Raw genomic sequence first — 21,202 nt, 5'->3', positions numbered from 1 at the left:
CGAAGAACAAACAACAAACAACGAAGAACAAACAACAAACAACGAAGAACAAACAACAAACAACGAAGAACAAACAACAAACAACGAAGAACAAACAACAAACAGCGAAGAACAAACAACAAACGTCGAAGAACAAACAACAAACAACGATGAACAAACAACAAACAACGAAGAACAAACAACAAACAACGAAGAACAAACAACAAACAACGAAGAACAAACAACAAACAACGAAGAACAAACAACAAACAACGAAGAACAAACAACAAACAACGAAGAACAAACAACAAACAACGAAGAACAAACAACAAACAACGAAGAACAAACAACGAACAACAAACAACGAAGAACAAACAACGAAGAACAAACAACGAAGAACAAACAACAAACAACGAAGAACAAACAACGAAGAACAAACAACGAAGAACAAACAACGAAGAACAAACAACGAAGAACAAACAACGAAGAACAAACAACGAAGAACATACAACGAAGAACAAACAACGAAGAACAAACAACGAAGAACAAACAACGAAGACCAAACAACGAAGAACAAACAACGAAGAACACACAACGAAGAACAAACAAAGAAGAACAAACAACGAAGAACAAACAACGAAGAACAAACAACGAAGAACAAACAACGAAGAACAAACAACGAACAACGAACAACGAACAACGAACAACGAACAACGAACAACGAACAACGAACAACGAACAACGAACAACGAACAACGAAGAACCAACAACGAACAACGAAGAACAAACAACGAACAACGAAGAACAAACAACGAACAACGAAGAACAAACAACGAACAACGAAGAACAAACAACGAACAACGAAGAACAAACAACGAACAACGAAGAACAAACAACGAACAACGAAGAACAAACTTCAAACAACGAAGAACAAACCACAAACAACGAAGAACAAACCACAAACAACGAAGAACAAACAACAAACAACGAAGAACAAGCAACAAACAACGAAGAACAAGCAACAAACAAAGAAGAACAAGCAACAAACAACGAAGAACAAGCAACAAACAACGAAGAACAAGCAACAAACAACGAAGAACAAGCAACAAACAACGAAGAACAAGCAACAAACAACGAAGAACAAGCAACAAACAACGAAGAACAAGCAACAAACAACGAAGAACAAACAGCAAACAACGAAGAACAAACAGCAAACAACGAAGAACAAACAGCAAACAACGAAGAACAAACAGCAAACAACGAAGAACAAACAGCAAACAACGAAGAACAAACAGCAAACAACGAAGAACAAACAGCAAACAACGAAGAACAAACAACAAACAACGAAGAACAAACAACAAACAACGAAGAACAAACAACAAACAACGAAGAACAAACAACAAACAACGAAGAACAAACAACAAACAACGAAGAACAAACAACAAACAACGAAGAACAAACAACAAACAACGAAGAACAAACAACAAACAACGAAGAACAAACAACAAACAACGAAGAACAAACAACAAACAACGAAGAACAAACAACAAACAACGAAGAACAAACAACAAACAACGAAGAACAAACAACAAACAACGAAGAACAAACAACAAACAACGAAGAACAAACAACAAACAACGAAGAACAAACAACAAACAACGAAGAACAAACAACAAACAACGAAGAACAAACAACAAACAACAAGCAACAAGCAACAAGCAACAAGCAACGAAGAACAAACAACAAGCAACAAGCAACGAAGAACAAACAACAAACAACGAAGAACAAACAACAAACAACAAACAACGAAGAACAAACAACAAACAACGAACAACGAACAACGAACAACGAACAACGAACAACGAACAACGAACAACGAACAACGAACAACGAACAACGAACAACGAACAACGAACAACGAACAACGAACAACGAACAACGAACAACGAACAACGAACAACGAACAACGAACAACGAACAACGAACAACGAACAACGAACAACGAACAACGAACAACGAACAACGAACAACGAACAACGAACAACGAACAACGAACAACGAACAACGAACAACGAACAACGAACAACGAACAACGAACAACGAACAACGAACAACGAACAACGAACAACGAACAACGAACAACGAACAACGAACAACGAACAACGAACAACGAACAACGAACAACGAACAACGAACAACGAACAACGAACAACGAACAACGAACAACGAACAACGAACAACGAACAACGAACAACGAACAACGAACAACGAACAACGAACAACGAACAACGAACAACGAACAACGAACAACGAACAACGAACAACGAACAACGAACAACGAACAACGAACAACGAACAACGAACAACGAACAACGAACAACGAACAACGAACAACGAACAACGAACAACGAACAACGAACAACGAACAACGAACAACGAACAACGAACAACGAACAACGAACAACGAACAACGAACAACGAACAACAAACAACAAACAACAAACAACAAACAACAAACAACAAACAACAAACAACAAACAACAAACAACAAACAACAAACAACAAACAACAAACAACAAACAACAAACAACAAACAACAAACAACAAACAACAAACAACAAACAACAAACAACAAACAACAAACAACAAACAACAAACAACAAACAACAAACAACAAACAACAAACAACAAACAACAAACAACAAACAACAAACAACAAACAACAAACAACAAACAACAAACAACAAACAACAAACAACAAACAACAAACAACAAACAACAAACAACAAACAACAAACAACAAACAACAAACAACAAACAACAAACAACAAACAACAAACAACAAACAACAAACAACAAACAACAAACAACAAACAACAAACAACAAACAACAAACAACAAACAACAAACAACAAACAACAAACAACAAACAACAAACAACAAACAACAAACAACAAACAACAAAACGAAGAACAAACAACGAAGAACTAACAACGAAGAACAAACAACGAAGAACAAACAACGAAGAACAAACAACGAAGAACAAACAACGAAGAACAAACAACGAAGAACAAACAACGAAGAACAAACAACGAAGAACAAACAACGAAGAACAAACAACGAAGAACAAACAACGAAGAACAAACAACGAAGAACAAACAACAAACAACGAAGAACAAACAACGAAGAACAAACAACAAACAACGAAGAACAAACAACAAACAACGAAGAACAAACAACAAACAACGAAGAACAAACAACAAACAACAAGCAACAAGCAACAAGCAACGAAGAACAAACAACAAACAACAAGCAACGAAGAACAAACAACAAACAACAAACAACGAAGAACAAACAACAAACAACGAAGAACAAACAACAAACAACGAACAACGAACAACGAACAACGAACAACGAACAATGAACAACGAACAACGAACAACGAACAACGAACAACGAACAACGAACAACGAACAACGAACAACGAACAACGAACAACGAACAACGAACAACGAACAACGAACAACGAACAACGAACAACGAACAACGAACAACGAACAACGAACAACGAACAACGAACAACGAACAACGAACAACGAACAACGAACAACGAACAAACGAACAACGAACAAACGAACAACGAACAAACGAACAACGAACAACGAACAACGAACAACGAAGAACGAACAACGAAGAACGAACAACGAAGAACAAACAACGAAGAACAAACAACGAAGAACAAACAACGAAGAACAAACAACGAAGAACAAACAACGAAGAACGAACAACGAAGAACAAACAACGAAGAACAAACAACGAAGAACAAACAACAAACAAGAAACAACGAAGAAAAAACAACAAACAACAAACAACGAAGAACAAACAACAAACAACAAACAACAAACAACGAAGAACAAACAACAAACAACGAAGAACAAACAACAAACAACGAAGAACAGACAACAAACAACGAAGAACAAACAACAAACAACGAAGAACAAACAACAAACAACGAAGAACAAACAACAAACAACGAAGAACAAACAACAAACAACGAAGAACAAACAACAAACAACAAGCAACAAGCAACAAGCAACAAGCAACGAAGAACAAACAACAAACAACAAGCAACGAAAAACAAACAACAAACAACAAACAACGAAGAACAAACAACAAACAACGAAGAACAAACAACAAACAACGAACAACGAACCACGAACAACGAACAACGAACAACGAACAACGAACAACGAACAACGAACAACGAACAACGAACAACGAACAACGAACAACGAACAACGAACAACGAACAACGAACAACGAACAACGAACAACGAACAACGAACAACGAACAACGAACAACGAACAACGAACAACGAACAACGAACAACGAACAACGAACAACGAACAACGAACAACGAACAACGAACAACGAACAACGAACAACGAACAACGAACAACGAACAACGAACAACGAACATCGAACAACGAACAACGAACAACGAACAACGAACAACGAACAAACGAACAACGATCAAACGAACAACGAACAAACGAACAACGAACAACGAACAACGAACAACGAAGAACAAACAACGAAGAACAAACAACGAAGAACAAACAACGAAGAACAAACAACGAAGAACAAACAACGAAGAACAAACAACGAAGAACAAACAACGAAGAACAAACAACGAAGAACAAACAACGAAGAACAAACAACGAAGAACAAACAACGAAGAACAAACAACAAACAAGAAACAACGAAGAAAAAACAACAAACAACAAACAACGAAGAACAAACAACAAACAACAAACAACAAACAACGAAGAACAAACAACAAACAACGAAGAACAAGCAACAAAAAACGAAGAACAAACAACAAACAACAAACAACGAAGAACAAACAACAAACAACAAACAACGAAGAACAAACAACAAACAACGAAGAACAAACAACAAACAACGAAGAACAAACAACAAACAACGAAGAACAAACAACAAACAACGAAGAACAAACAACAAACAACGAAGAACAAACAACAAACAACGAAGAACAAACAACAAACAACGAAGAACAAACAACAAACAACGAAGAACAAACAACAAACAACGAAGAACAAACAACAAACAACGAAGAACAAACAACAAACAGCGAAGAACAAACAACAAACGTCGAAGAACAAACAACAAACAACGATGAACAAACAACAAACAACGAAGAACAAACAACAAACAACGAAGAACAAACAACAAACAACGAAGAACAAACAACAAACAACGAAGAACAAACAACAAACAACGAAGAACAAACAACAAACAACGAAGAACAAACAACAAACAACGAAGAACAAACAACAAACAACGAAGAACAAACAACGAACAACAAACAACGAAGAACAAACAACGAAGAACAAACAACGAAGAACAAACAACAAACAACGAAGAACAAACAACGAAGAACAAACAACGAAGAACAAACAACGAAGAACAAACAACGAAGAACAAACAACGAAGAACAAACAACGAAGAACATACAACGAAGAACAAACAACGAAGAACAAACAACGAAGAACAAACAACGAAGACCAAACAACGAAGAACAAACAACGAAGAACACACAACGAAGAACAAACAAAGAAGAACAAACAACGAAGAACAAACAACGAAGAACAAACAACGAAGAACAAACAACGAAGAACAAACAACGAACAACGAACAACGAACAACGAACAACGAACAACGAACAACGAACAACGAACAACGAACAACGAACAACGAACAACGAAGAACCAACAACGAACAACGAAGAACAAACAACGAACAACGAAGAACAAACAACGAACAACGAAGAACATACAACGAACAACGAAGAACAAACAACGAACAACGAAGAACAAACAACGAACAACGAAGAACAAACAACGAACAACGAAGAACAAACTTCAAACAACGAAGAACAAACCACAAACAACGAACAACGAACAACGAACAACGAACAACGAACAACGAACAACAAACAACAAACAACGAACAACAAACAACAAACAACAAACAACAAACAACAAACAACAAACAACAAACAACGAAGAACAAGCAACAAACAACGAAGAACAAGCAACAAACAACGAAGAACAAGCAACAAACAACAAACAACAAACAACAAACAACAAACAACAAACAACAAACAACAAACAACAAACAACAAACAACAAACAACAAACAACAAACAACAAACAACAAACAACAAACAACAAACAACAAACAACAAACAACAAACAACAAACAACAAACAACAAACAACAAACAACAAACAACAAACAACAAACAACAAACAACAAACAACAAACAACAAACAACAAACAACAAACAACAAACAACAAACAACAAACAACAAACAACAAACAACAAACAACAAACAACAAACAACAAACAACAAACAACAAACAACAAACAACAAACAACAAACAACAAACAACAAACAACAAACAACAAACAACAAACAACAAACAACAAACAACAAACAACGAACAACGAACAACGAACAACGAACAACGAACAACGAACAACAAACAACAAACAACGAACAACAAACAACAAACAACGAAGAACAAACAACAAACAACGAAGAACAAACAACAAACAACGAAGAACAAACAACAAACAACGAAGAACAAACAACAAACAACAAGCAACAAGCAACAAGCAACAAGCAACGAAGAACAAACAACAAACAACAAGCAACGAAAAACAAACAACAAACAACAAACAACGAAGAACAAACAACAAACAACGAAGAACAAACAACAAACAACGAACAACGAACCACGAACAACGAACAACGAACAACGAACAACGAACAACGAACAACGAACAACGAACAACGAACAACGAACAACGAACAACGAACAACGAACAACGAACAACGAACAACGAACAACGAACAACGAACAACGAACAACGAACAACGAACAACGAACAACGAACAACGAACAACAAACAACAAACAACAAACAACAAACAACAAACAACAAACAACAAACAACAAACAACAAACAACAAACAACAAACAACAAACAACAAACAACAAACAACAAACAACAAACAACAAACAACAAACAACAAACAACAAACAACAAACAACAAACAACAAACAACAAACAACAAACAACAAACAACAAACAACAAACAACAAACAACAAACAACAAACAACAAACAACAAACAACAAACAACAAACAACAAACAACAAACAACAAACAACAAACAACAAACAACAAACAACAAACAACAAACAACAAACAACAAACAACAAACAACAAACAACAAACAACAAACAACAAACAACAAACAACAAACAACAAACAACAAACAACAAACAACAAACAACAAACAACAAACAACAAACAACAAACAACAAACAACAAACAACAAACAACAAACAACAAACAACAAACAACAAACAACAAACAACAAACAACAAACAACAAACAACAAAACGAAGAACAAACAACGAAGAACTAACAACGAAGAACAAACAACGAAGAACAAACAACGAAGAACAAACAACGAAGAACAAACAACGAAGAACAAACAACGAAGAACAAACAACGAAGAACAAACAACGAAGAACAAACAACGAAGAACAAACAACGAAGAACAAACAACGAAGAACAAACAACGAAGAACAAACAACAAACAACGAAGAACAAACAACGAAGAACAAACAACAAACAACGAAGAACAAACAACAAACAACGAAGAACAAACAACAAACAACAAGCAACAAGCAACAAGCAACGAAGAACAAACAACAAACAACAAGCAACGAAGAACAAACAACAAACAACAAACAACGAAGAACAAACAACAAACAACGAAGAACAAACAACAAACAACGAACAACGAACAACGAACAACGAACAACGAACAATGAACAACGAACAACGAACAACGAACAACGAACAACGAACAACGAACAACGAACAACGAACAACGAACAACGAACAACGAACAACGAACAACGAACAACGAACAACGAACAACGAACAACGAACAACGAACAACGAACAACGAACAACGAACAACGAACAACGAACAACGAACAACGAACAACGAACAACGAACAACGAACAACGAACAAACGAACAACGAACAAACGAACAACGAACAAACGAACAACGAACAACGAACAACGAACAACGAAGAACGAACAACGAAGAACGAACAACGAAGAACAAACAACGAAGAACAAACAACGAAGAACAAACAACGAAGAACAAACAACGAAGAACAAACAACGAAGAACGAACAACGAAGAACAAACAACGAAGAACAAACAACGAAGAACAAACAACAAACAAGAAACAACGAAGAAAAAACAACAAACAACAAACAACGAAGAACAAACAACAAACAACAAACAACAAACAACGAAGAACAAACAACAAACAACGAAGAACAAACAACAAACAACGAAGAACAGACAACAAACAACGAAGAACAAACAACAAACAACGAAGAACAAACAACAAACAACGAAGAACAAACAACAAACAACGAAGAACAAACAACAAACAACGAAGAACAAACAACAAACAACAAGCAACAAGCAACAAGCAACAAGCAACGAAGAACAAACAACAAACAACAAGCAACGAAAAACAAACAACAAACAACAAACAACGAAGAACAAACAACAAACAACGAAGAACAAACAACAAACAACGAACAACGAACCACGAACAACGAACAACGAACAACGAACAACGAACAACGAACAACGAACAACGAACAACGAACAACGAACAACGAACAACGAACAACGAACAACGAACAACGAACAACGAACAACGAACAACGAACAACGAACAACGAACAACGAACAACGAACAACGAACAACGAACAACGAACAACGAACAACGAACAACGAACAACGAACAACGAACAACGAACAACGAACAACGAACAACGAACAACGAACAACGAACAACGAACAACGAACATCGAACAACGAACAACGAACAACGAACAACGAACAACGAACAAACGAACAACGATCAAACGAACAACGAACAAACGAACAACGAACAACGAACAACGAACAACGAAGAACAAACAACGAAGAACAAACAACGAAGAACAAACAACGAAGAACAAACAACGAAGAACAAACAACGAAGAACAAACAACGAAGAACAAACAACGAAGAACAAACAACGAAGAACAAACAACGAAGAACAAACAACGAAGAACAAACAACGAAGAACAAACAACAAACAAGAAACAACGAAGAAAAAACAACAAACAACAAACAACGAAGAACAAACAACAAACAACAAACAACAAACAACGAAGAACAAACAACAAACAACGAAGAACAAGCAACAAAAAACGAAGAACAAACAACAAACAACAAACAAGGAAGAACAAACAACAAACAACAAACAACGAAGAACAAACAACAAACAACGAAGAACAAACAACAAACAACGAAGAACAAACAACAAACAACGAAGAACAAACAACAAACAACGAAGAACAAACAACAAACAACAAGCAACAAGCAACAAGCAACGAAGAACAAACAACAAACAACAAGCAACGAAAAACAAACAACAAACAACAAACAACGAAGAACAAACAACAAACAACGAAGAACAAACAACAAACAACGAACAACGAACCACGAACAACGAACAACGAACAACGAACAACGAACAACGAACAACGAACAACGAACAACGAACAACGAACAACGAACAACGAACAACGAACAACGAACAACGAACAACGAACAACGAACAACGAACAACGAACAACGAACAACGAACAACGAACAACGAACAACAAACAACAAACAACAAACAACAAACAACAAACAACAAACAACAAACAACAAACAACAAACAACAAACAACAAACAACAAACAACAAACAACAAACAACAAACAACAAACAACAAACAACAAACAACAAACAACAAACAACAAACAACAAACAACAAACAACAAACAACAAACAACAAACAACAAACAACAAACAACAAACAACAAACAACAAACAACAAACAACAAACAACAAACAACAAACAACAAACAACAAACAACAAACAACAAACAACAAACAACAAACAACAAACAACAAACAACAAACAACAAACAACAAACAACAAACAACAAACAACAAACAACAAACAACAAACAACAAACAACAAACAACAAACAACAAACAACAAACAACAAACAACAAACAACAAACAACAAACAACAAACAACAAACAACAAACAACAAACAACAAACAACAAACAACAAACAACAAACAACAAACAACAAACAACAAACAACAAACAACAAACAACAAAACGAAGAACAAACAACGAAGAACTAACAACGAAGAACAAACAACGAAGAACAAACAACGAAGAACAAACAACGAAGAACAAACAACGAAGAACAAACAACGAAGAACAAACAACGAAGAACAAACAACGAAGAACAAACAACGAAGAACAAACAACGAAGAACAAACAACGAAGAACAAACAACGAAGAACAAACAACAAACAACGAAGAACAAACAACGAAGAACAAACAACAAACAACGAAGAACAAACAACAAACAACGAAGAACAAACAACAAACAACAAGCAACAAGCAACAAGCAACGAAGAACAAACAACAAACAACAAGCAACGAAGAACAAACAACAAACAACAAACAACGAAGAACAAACAACAAACAACGAAGAACAAACAACAAACAACGAACAACGAACAACGAACAACGAACAACGAACAATGAACAACGAACAACGAACAACGAACAACGAACAACGAACAACGAACAACGAACAACGAACAACGAACAACGAACAACGAACAACGAACAACGAACAACGAACAACGAACAACGAACAACGAACAACGAACAACGAACAACGAACAACGAACAACGAACAACGAACAACGAACAACGAACAACGAACAACGAACAAACGAACAACGAACAAACGAACAACGAACAAACGAACAACGAACAACGAACAACGAACAACGAAGAACGAACAACGAAGAACGAACAACGAAGAACAAACAACGAAGAACAAACAACGAAGAACAAACAACGAAGAACAAACAACGAAGAACAAACAACGAAGAACGAACAACGAAGAACAAACAACGAAGAACAAACAACGAAGAACAAACAACAAACAAGAAACAACGAAGAAAAAACAACAAACAACAAACAACGAAGAACAAACAACAAACAACAAACAACAAACAACGAAGAACAAACAACAAACAACGAAGAACAAACAACAAACAACGAAGAACAGACAACAAACAACGAAGAACAAACAACAAACAACGAAGAACAAACAACAAACAACGAAGAACAAACAACAAACAACGAAGAACAAACAACAAACAACGAAGAACAAACAACAAACAACAAGCAACAAGCAACAAGCAACAAGCAACGAAGAACAAACAACAAACAACAAGCAACGAAAAACAAACAACAAACAACAAACAACGAAGAACAAACAACAAACAACGAAGAACAAACAACAAACAACGAACAACGAACCACGAACAACGAACAACGAACAACGAACAACGAACAACGAACAACGAACAACGAACAACGAACAACGAACAACGAACAACGAACAACGAACAACGAACAACGAACAACGAACAACGAACAACGAACAACGAACAACGAACAACGAACAACGAACAACGAACAACGAACAACGAACAACGAACAACGAACAACGAACAACGAACAACGAACAACGAACAACGAACAACGAACAACGAACAACGAACAACGAACAACGAACATCGAACAACGAACAACGAACAACGAACAACGAACAACGAACAAACGAACAACGATCAAACGAACAACGAACAAACGAACAACGAACAACGAACAACGAACAACGAAGAACAAACAACGAAGAACAAACAACGAAGAACAAACAACGAAGAACAAACAACGAAGAACAAACAACGAAGAACAAACAACGAAGAACAAACAACGAAGAACAAACAACGAAGAACAAACAACGAAGAACAAACAACGAAGAACAAACAACGAAGAACAAACAACAAACAAGAAACAACGAAGAAAAAACAACAAACAACAAACAACGAAGAACAAACAACAAACAACAAACAACAAACAACGAAGAACAAACAACAAACAACGAAGAACAAGCAACAAAAAACGAAGAACAAACAACAAACAACAAACAACGAAGAACAAACAACAAACAACAAACAACGAAGAACAAACAACAAACAACGAAGAACAAACAACAAACAACGAAGAACAAACAACAAACAACGAAGAACAAACAACAAACAACGAAGAACAAACAACAAACAACGAAGAACAAACAACAAACAACGAAGAACAAACAACAAACAACGAAGAACAAACAACAAACAACGAAGAACAAACAACAAACAACGAAGAACAAACAACAAACAACGAAGAACAAACAACAAACAGCGAAGAACAAACAACAAACGTCGAAGAACAAACAACAAACAACGATGAACAAACAACAAACAACGAAGAACAAACAACAAACAACGAAGAACAAACAACAAACAACGAAGAACAAACAACAAACAACGAAGAACAAACAACAAACAACGAAGAACAAACAACAAACAACGAAGAACAAACAACAAACAACGAAGAACAAACAACAAACAACGAAGAACAAACAACGAACAACAAACAACGAAGAACAAACAACGAAGAACAAACAACGAAGAACAAACAACAAACAACGAAGAACAAACAACGAAGAACAAACAACGAAGAACAAACAACGAAGAACAAACAACGAAGAACAAACAACGAAGAACAAACAACGAAGAACATACAACGAAGAACAAACAACGAAGAACAAACAACGAAGAACAAACAACGAAGACCAAACAACGAAGAACAAACAACGAAGAACACACAACGAAGAACAAACAAAGAAGAACAAACAACGAAGAACAAACAACGAAGAACAAACAACGAAGAACAAACAACGAAGAACAAACAACGAACAACGAACAACGAACAACGAACAACGAACAACGAACAACGAACAACGAACAACGAACAACGAACAACGAACAACGAAGAACCAACAACGAACAACGAAGAACAAACAACGAACAACGAAGAACAAACAACGAACAACGAAGAACAAACAACGAACAACGAAGAACAAACAACGAACAACGAAGAACAAACAACGAACAACGAAGAACAAACAACGAACAACGAAGAACAAACTTCAAACAACGAAGAACAAACCACAAACAACGAACAACGAACAACGAACAACGAACAACGAACAACAAACAACAAACAACGAACAACAAACAACAAACAACAAACAACAAACAACAAACAACAAACAACAAACAACGAAGAACAAGCAACAAACAACGAAGAACAAGCAACAAACAACGAAGAACAAGCAACAAACAACAAACAACAAACAACAAACAACAAACAACAAACAACAAACAACAAACAACAAACAACAAACAACAAACAACAAACAACAAACAACAAACAACAAACAACAAACAACAAACAACAAACAACAAACAACAAACAACAAACAACAAACAACAAACAACAAACAACAAACAACAAACAACAAACAACAAACAACAAACAACAAACAACAAACAACAAACAACAAACAACAAACAACAAACAACAAACAACAAACAACAAACAACAAACAACAAACAACAAACAACAAACAACAAACAACAAACAACAAACAACAAACAACAAACAACAAACAACAAACAACAAACAACAAACAACAAACAACAAACAACAAACAACAAACAACAAACAACAAACAACGAACAACGAACAACGAACAACGAACAACGAACAACGAACAACAAACAACAAACAACGAACAACAAACAACAAACAACAAACAACAAACAACAAACAACAAACAACAAACAACAAACAACAAACAACAAACAACAAACAACAAACAACAAACAACAAACAACAAACAACAAACAACAAACAACAAACAACAAACAACAAACAACAAACAACAAACAACAAACAACAAACAACAAACAACAAACAACAAACAACAAACAACAAACAACAAACAACAAACAACAAACAACAAACAACAAACAACAAACAACAAACAACAAACAACAAACAACAAACAACAAACAACAAACAACAAACAACAAACAACAAACAACAAACAACAAACAACAAACAACAAACAACAAACAACAAACAACAAACAACAAACAACAAACAACAAACAACAAACAACAAACAACAAACAACAAACAACAAACAACAAACAACAAACAACAAACAACAAACAACAAACAACAAACAACAAACAACAAACAACAAACAACAAACAACAAACAACAAACAACAAACAACAAACAACAAACAACAAACAACAAACAACAAACAACAAACAACAAACAACAAACAACAAACAACAAACAACAAACAACAAACAACAAACAACAAACAACAAACAACAAACAACAAACAACAAACAACAAACAACAAACAACAAACAACAAACAACAAACAACAAACAACAAACAACAAACAACAAACAACAAACAACAAACAACAAACAACAAACAACAAACAACAAACAACAAACAACAAACAACAAACAACAAACAACAAACAACAAACAACAAACAACAAACAACAAACAACAAACAACAAACAACAAACAACAAACAACAAACAACAAACAACAAACAACAAACAACAAACAACAAACAACAAACAACAAACAACAAACAACAAACAACAAACAACAAACAACAAACAACAAACAACAAACAACAAACAACAAACAACAAACAACAAACAACAAACAACAAACAACAAACAACAAACAACAAACAACAAACAACAAACAACAAACAACAAACAACAAACAACAAACAACAAACAACAAACAACAAACAACAAACAACAAACAACAAACAACAAACAACAAACAACAAACAACAAACAACAAACAACAAACAACAAACAACAAACAACAAACAACAAACAACAAACAACAAACAACAAACAACAAACAACAAACAACAAACAACAAACAACAAACAACAAACAACAAACAACAAACAACAAACAACAAACAACAAACAACAAACAACAAACAACAAACAACAAACAACAAACAACAAACAACAAACAACAAACAACAAACAACAAACAACAAACAACAAACAACAAACAACAAACAACAAACAACAAACAACAAACAACAAACAACAAACAACAAACAACAAACAACAAACAACAAACAACAAACAACAAACAACAAACAACAAACAACAAACAACAAACAACAAACAACAAACAACAAACAACAAACAACAAACAACAAACAACAAACAACAAACAACAAACAACAAACAACAAACAACAAACAACAAACAACAAACAACAAACAACAAACAACAAACAACAAACAACAAACAACAAACAACAAACAACAAACAACAAACAACAAACAACAAACAACAAACAACAAACAACAAACAACAAACAACAAACAACAAACAACAAACAACAAACAACAAACAACAAACAACAAACAACAAACAACAAACAACAAACAACAAACAACAAACAACAAACAACAAACAACAAACAACAAACAACAAACAACAAACAACAAACAACAAACAACAAACAACAAACAACAAACAACAAACAACAAACAACAAACAACAAACAACAAACAACAAACAACAAACAACAAACAACAAACAACAAACAACAAACAACAAACAACAAACAACAAACAACAAACAACAAACAACAAACAACAAACAACAAACAACAAACAACAAACAACAAACAACAAACAACAAACAACAAACTACAAACAACAAACTACAAACAACAAACAACAAACAACAAACAACAAACAACAAACAACAAACAACAAACAACAAACAACAAACAACAAACAACAAACAACAAACAACAAACAACAAACAACAAACAACAAACAACAAACAACAAACAACAAACAACAAACAACAAACAACAAACAACAAACAACAAACAACAAACAACAAACAACAAACAACAAACAACAAACAACAAACAACAAACAACAAACAACAAACAACAAACAACAAACAACAAACAACAAACAACAAACAACAAACAACAAACAACAAACAACAAACAACAAACAACAAACAACAAACAACAAACAACAAACAACAAACAACAAACAACAAACAACAAACAACAAACAACAAACAACAAACAACAAACAACAAACAACAAACAACAAACAACGATGAACAAACAACAAACAACGATGAACAAACAACAAACAACGATGAACAAACAACAAACAACGATGAACAAACAACAAACAACGATGAACAAACAACAAACAACGAAGAACAAACAACAAACAACGAAGAACAAACAACAAACAACGAAGAACAAACAACAAACAACGAAGAACAAACAACAAACAACGAAGAACAAACAACGAAGAACAAACAACAAACAACGAAGAACAAGCAACAAACAACGAAGAACAAGCAACAAACAACGAAGAACAAGCAACAAACAACGAAGAACAATCAACAAACAACGAAGAACAAGCAACAAACAACGAAGAACAAGCAACAAACAACGAAGAACAAGCAACAAACAACGAAGAACAAGCAACAAACAACGAAGAACAAGCAACAAACAACGAAGAACAAGCAACAAACAACGAAGAACAAGCAACAAACAACGAAGAACAAGCAAGAAACAACGAAGAACAAGCAACAAACAACGAAGAACAAGCAACAAACAACGAAGAACAAGCAACAAACAACGAAGAACAAGCAACAAACAACGAAGAACAAACAACAAACAACGAAGAACAAACAACAAACAACGAAGAACAAACAACAAACAACGAAGAACAAACAACAAACAACGAAGAACAAACAACAAACAACGAAGAACATACAACAAACAACGAAGAACAAACAACAAACAACGAAGAACAAGCAACAAACAACGAAGAACAAGCAACAAACAACGAAGAACAAGCAACAAACAACGAAGAACAAGCAACAAACATCGAAGAACAAGCAACAAACATCGAAGAACAAGCAACAAACATCGAAGAACAAGCAACAAACAACGAAGAACAAGCAACAAACAACGAAGAACAAGCAACAAACAACGAAGAACAAACAACAAACAACGAAGAACAAACAACAAACAACGAAGAACAAACAACAAACAACAAACAACAAACAACGAAGAACAAACAACAAACAACGAAGAACAAACAACAAACAACGAAGAACAAACAACAAACAACGAAGAACAAGCAACAAACAACGAAGAACAAGCAACAAACATCGAAGAACAAGCAACAAACAACGAAGAACAAGCAACAAACAACGAAGAACAAGCAACAAACAACGAAGAACAAGCAACAAACAACGAAGAACAAGCAACAAACAACGATGAACAAACAACAAACAACGATGAACAAACAACAAACAACGAAGAACAAACAACAAACAACGAAGAACAAACAACAAACAACGAAGAACAAACAACAAACAACGAAGAACAAACAACAAACAACGAAGAACATACAACAAACAACGAAGAACAAACAACAAACAACGAAGAACAAACAACAAACAACGAAGAACAAACAACAAACAACGAAGAACAAGCAACAAACAACGAAGAACAAGCAACAAACAACGAAGAACAAGCAACAAACAACGAAGAACAAGCAACAAACAACGAAGAACAAGCAACAAACAACGAAGAACAAGCAACAAACAACGAAGAACAAGCAACAAACAACGAAGAACAAGCAACAAACAACGAAGAACAAGCAACAGACAACGAAGAACAAGCAACAAACAACGAAGAACAAGCAACAAACAACGAAGAACAAACAACAAACAACGATGAACAAGCAACAAACAACGATGAACAAGCAACAAACAACGAAGAACAAGCAACAAACAACGAAGAACAAGCAACAAACAACGAAGAACAAGCAACAAACAACGAAGAACAAACATCAAACATCGAAGAACAAGCAACAAACAACGAAGAACAAACAACAAACAACCAACAACAAACAACAAACAACAAACAACAAACAACAAACAACAAACAACAAACAACAAACAACAAACAACAAACAACAAACAACAAACAACAAACAACAAACAACAAACAACAAACAACAAACAACAAACAACAAACAACAAACAACAAACAACAAACAACAAACAACAAACAACAAACAACAAACAACAAACAACAAACAACAAACAACAAACAACAAACAACAAACAACAAACAACAAACAACAAACAACAAACAACAAACAACAAACAACAAACAACAAACAACAAACAACAAACAACAAACAACAAACAACAAACAACAAACAACAAACAACAAACAACAAACAACAAACAACAAACAACAAACAACAAACAACAAACAACAAACAACAAACAACAAACAACAAACAACAAACAACAAACAACAAACAACAAACAACAAACAACAAACAACAAACAACAAACAACAAACAACAAACAACAAACAACAAACAACAAACAACAAACAACAAACAACAAACAACAACAACAAACAACAAACAACAAACAACAAACAACAAACAACAAACAACAAACAACAAACAACAAACAACAAACAACAAACAACAAACAACAAACAACAAACAACAAACAACAAACAACAAACAACAAACAACAAACAACAAACAACAAACAACAAACAACAAACAACAAACAACAAACAACAAACCACAAACAACAAACAACAAACAACAAACAACAAACAACAAACAACAAACAACAAACCACAAACCACAAACAACAAACAACAAACAACAAACAACAAACAACAAACAACAAACAACAAACAACAAACAACAAACAACAAACAACAAACAACAAACAACAAACAACAAACAACAAACAACAAACAACAAACAACAAACAACAAACAACAAACAACAAACAACAAACAACAAACAACAAACAACAAACAACAAACAACAAACAACAAACAACAAACAACAAACAACAAACAACAAACAACAAACAACAAACAACAAACAACAAACAACAAACAACAAACAACAAACAACAAACAACAAACAACAAACAACAAACAACAAACAACAAACAACAAACAACAAACAACAAACAACAAACAACAAACAACAAACAACAAACAACAAACAACAAACAACAAACAACAAACAACAAACCACAAACAACAAACCACAAACAACAAACAACAAACAACAAACAACAAACAACAAACAACAAACAACAAACAACAAACAACAAACAACAAACAACAAACAACAAACAACAAACAACAAACAACAAACAACAAACAACAAACAACAAACAACAAACAACAAACAACAAACAACAAACAACAAACAACAAACAACAAACAACAAACAACAAACAACAAACAACAAACAACAAACAACAAACAACAAACAACAAACAACAAACAACAAACAACAAATAACAAACAACAAACAACAAACAACAAACAACAAACAACAAACAACAAACAACAAACAACAAACAACAAACAACAAACAACAAACAACAAACAACAAACAACAAACAACAAACAACAAACAACAAACAACAAACAACAAACAACAAACAACAAACAACAAACAACAAACAACAAACAACAAACAACAAACAACAAACAACAAACAACAAACAACAAACAACAAACAACAAACAACAAACAACAAACAACAAACAACAAACAACAAACAACAAACAACAAACAACAAACAACAAACAACAAACAACAAACAACAAACAACAAACAACAAACAACAAACAACAAACAACAAACAACAAACAACAAACAACAAACAACAAACAACAAACAACAAACAACAAACAACAAACAACAAACAACAAACAACAAACAACAAACAACAAACAACAAACAACAAACAACAAACAACAAACAACAAACAACAAACAACAAACAACAAACAACAAACAACAAACAACAAACAACAAACAACAAACAACAAACAACAAACAACAAACAACAAACAACAAACAACAAACAACAAACAACAAACAACAAACAACAAACAACAAACAACAAACAACAAACAACAAACAACAAACAACAAACAACAAACAACAAACAACAAACAACAAACAACAAACAACAAACAACAAACAACAAACAACAAACAACAAACAACAAACAACAAACAACAAACAACAAACAACAAACAACAAACAACAAACAACAAAACGAAGAACAAACAACGAAGAACTAACAACGAAGAACAAACAACGAAGAACAAACAACGAAGAACAAACAACGAAGAACAAACAACGAAGAACAAACAACGAAGAACAAACAACGAAGAACAAACAACGAAGAACAAACAACGAAGAACAAACAACGAAGAACAAACAACGAAGAACAAACAACGAAGAACAAACAACAAACAACGAAGAACAAACAACAAACAACGAAGAACAAACAACAAACAACGAAGAACAAACAACAAACAACGAAGAACAAACAACAAACAACAAGCAACAAGCAACAAGCAACGAAGAACAAACAACAAACAACAAGCAACGAAGAACAAACAACAAACAACAAAAAACGAAGAACAAACAACAAACAACGAAGAACAAACAACAAACAACGAACAACGAACAACGAACAACGAACAACGAACAACGAACAACGAACAACGAACAACGAACAACGAACAACGAACAACGAACAACGAACAACGAACAACGAACAACGAACAACGAACAACGAACAACGAACAACGAACAACGAACAACGAACAACGAACAACGAACAACGAACAACGAACAACGAACAACGAACAAACGAACAACGAACAAACGAACAACGAACAAACGAACAACGAACAACGAACAACGAACAACGAAGAACGAACAACGAAGAACGAACAACGAAGAACAAACAACGAAGAACAAACAACGAAGAACAAACAACGAAGAACAAACAACAAACAAGAAACAACGAAGAAAAAACAACAAACAACGAAGAACAAACAACAAACAAC

Source organism: Megalopta genalis, chromosome 8, assembly GCF_051020955.1.
Source record: "Megalopta genalis isolate 19385.01 chromosome 8, iyMegGena1_principal, whole genome shotgun sequence".
NCBI lineage: Eukaryota > Metazoa > Arthropoda > Insecta > Hymenoptera > Halictidae > Megalopta > Megalopta genalis.
The sequence above is the reverse complement of the archived record's forward strand: the minus strand, read 5'-3'. Positions refer to the sequence as shown.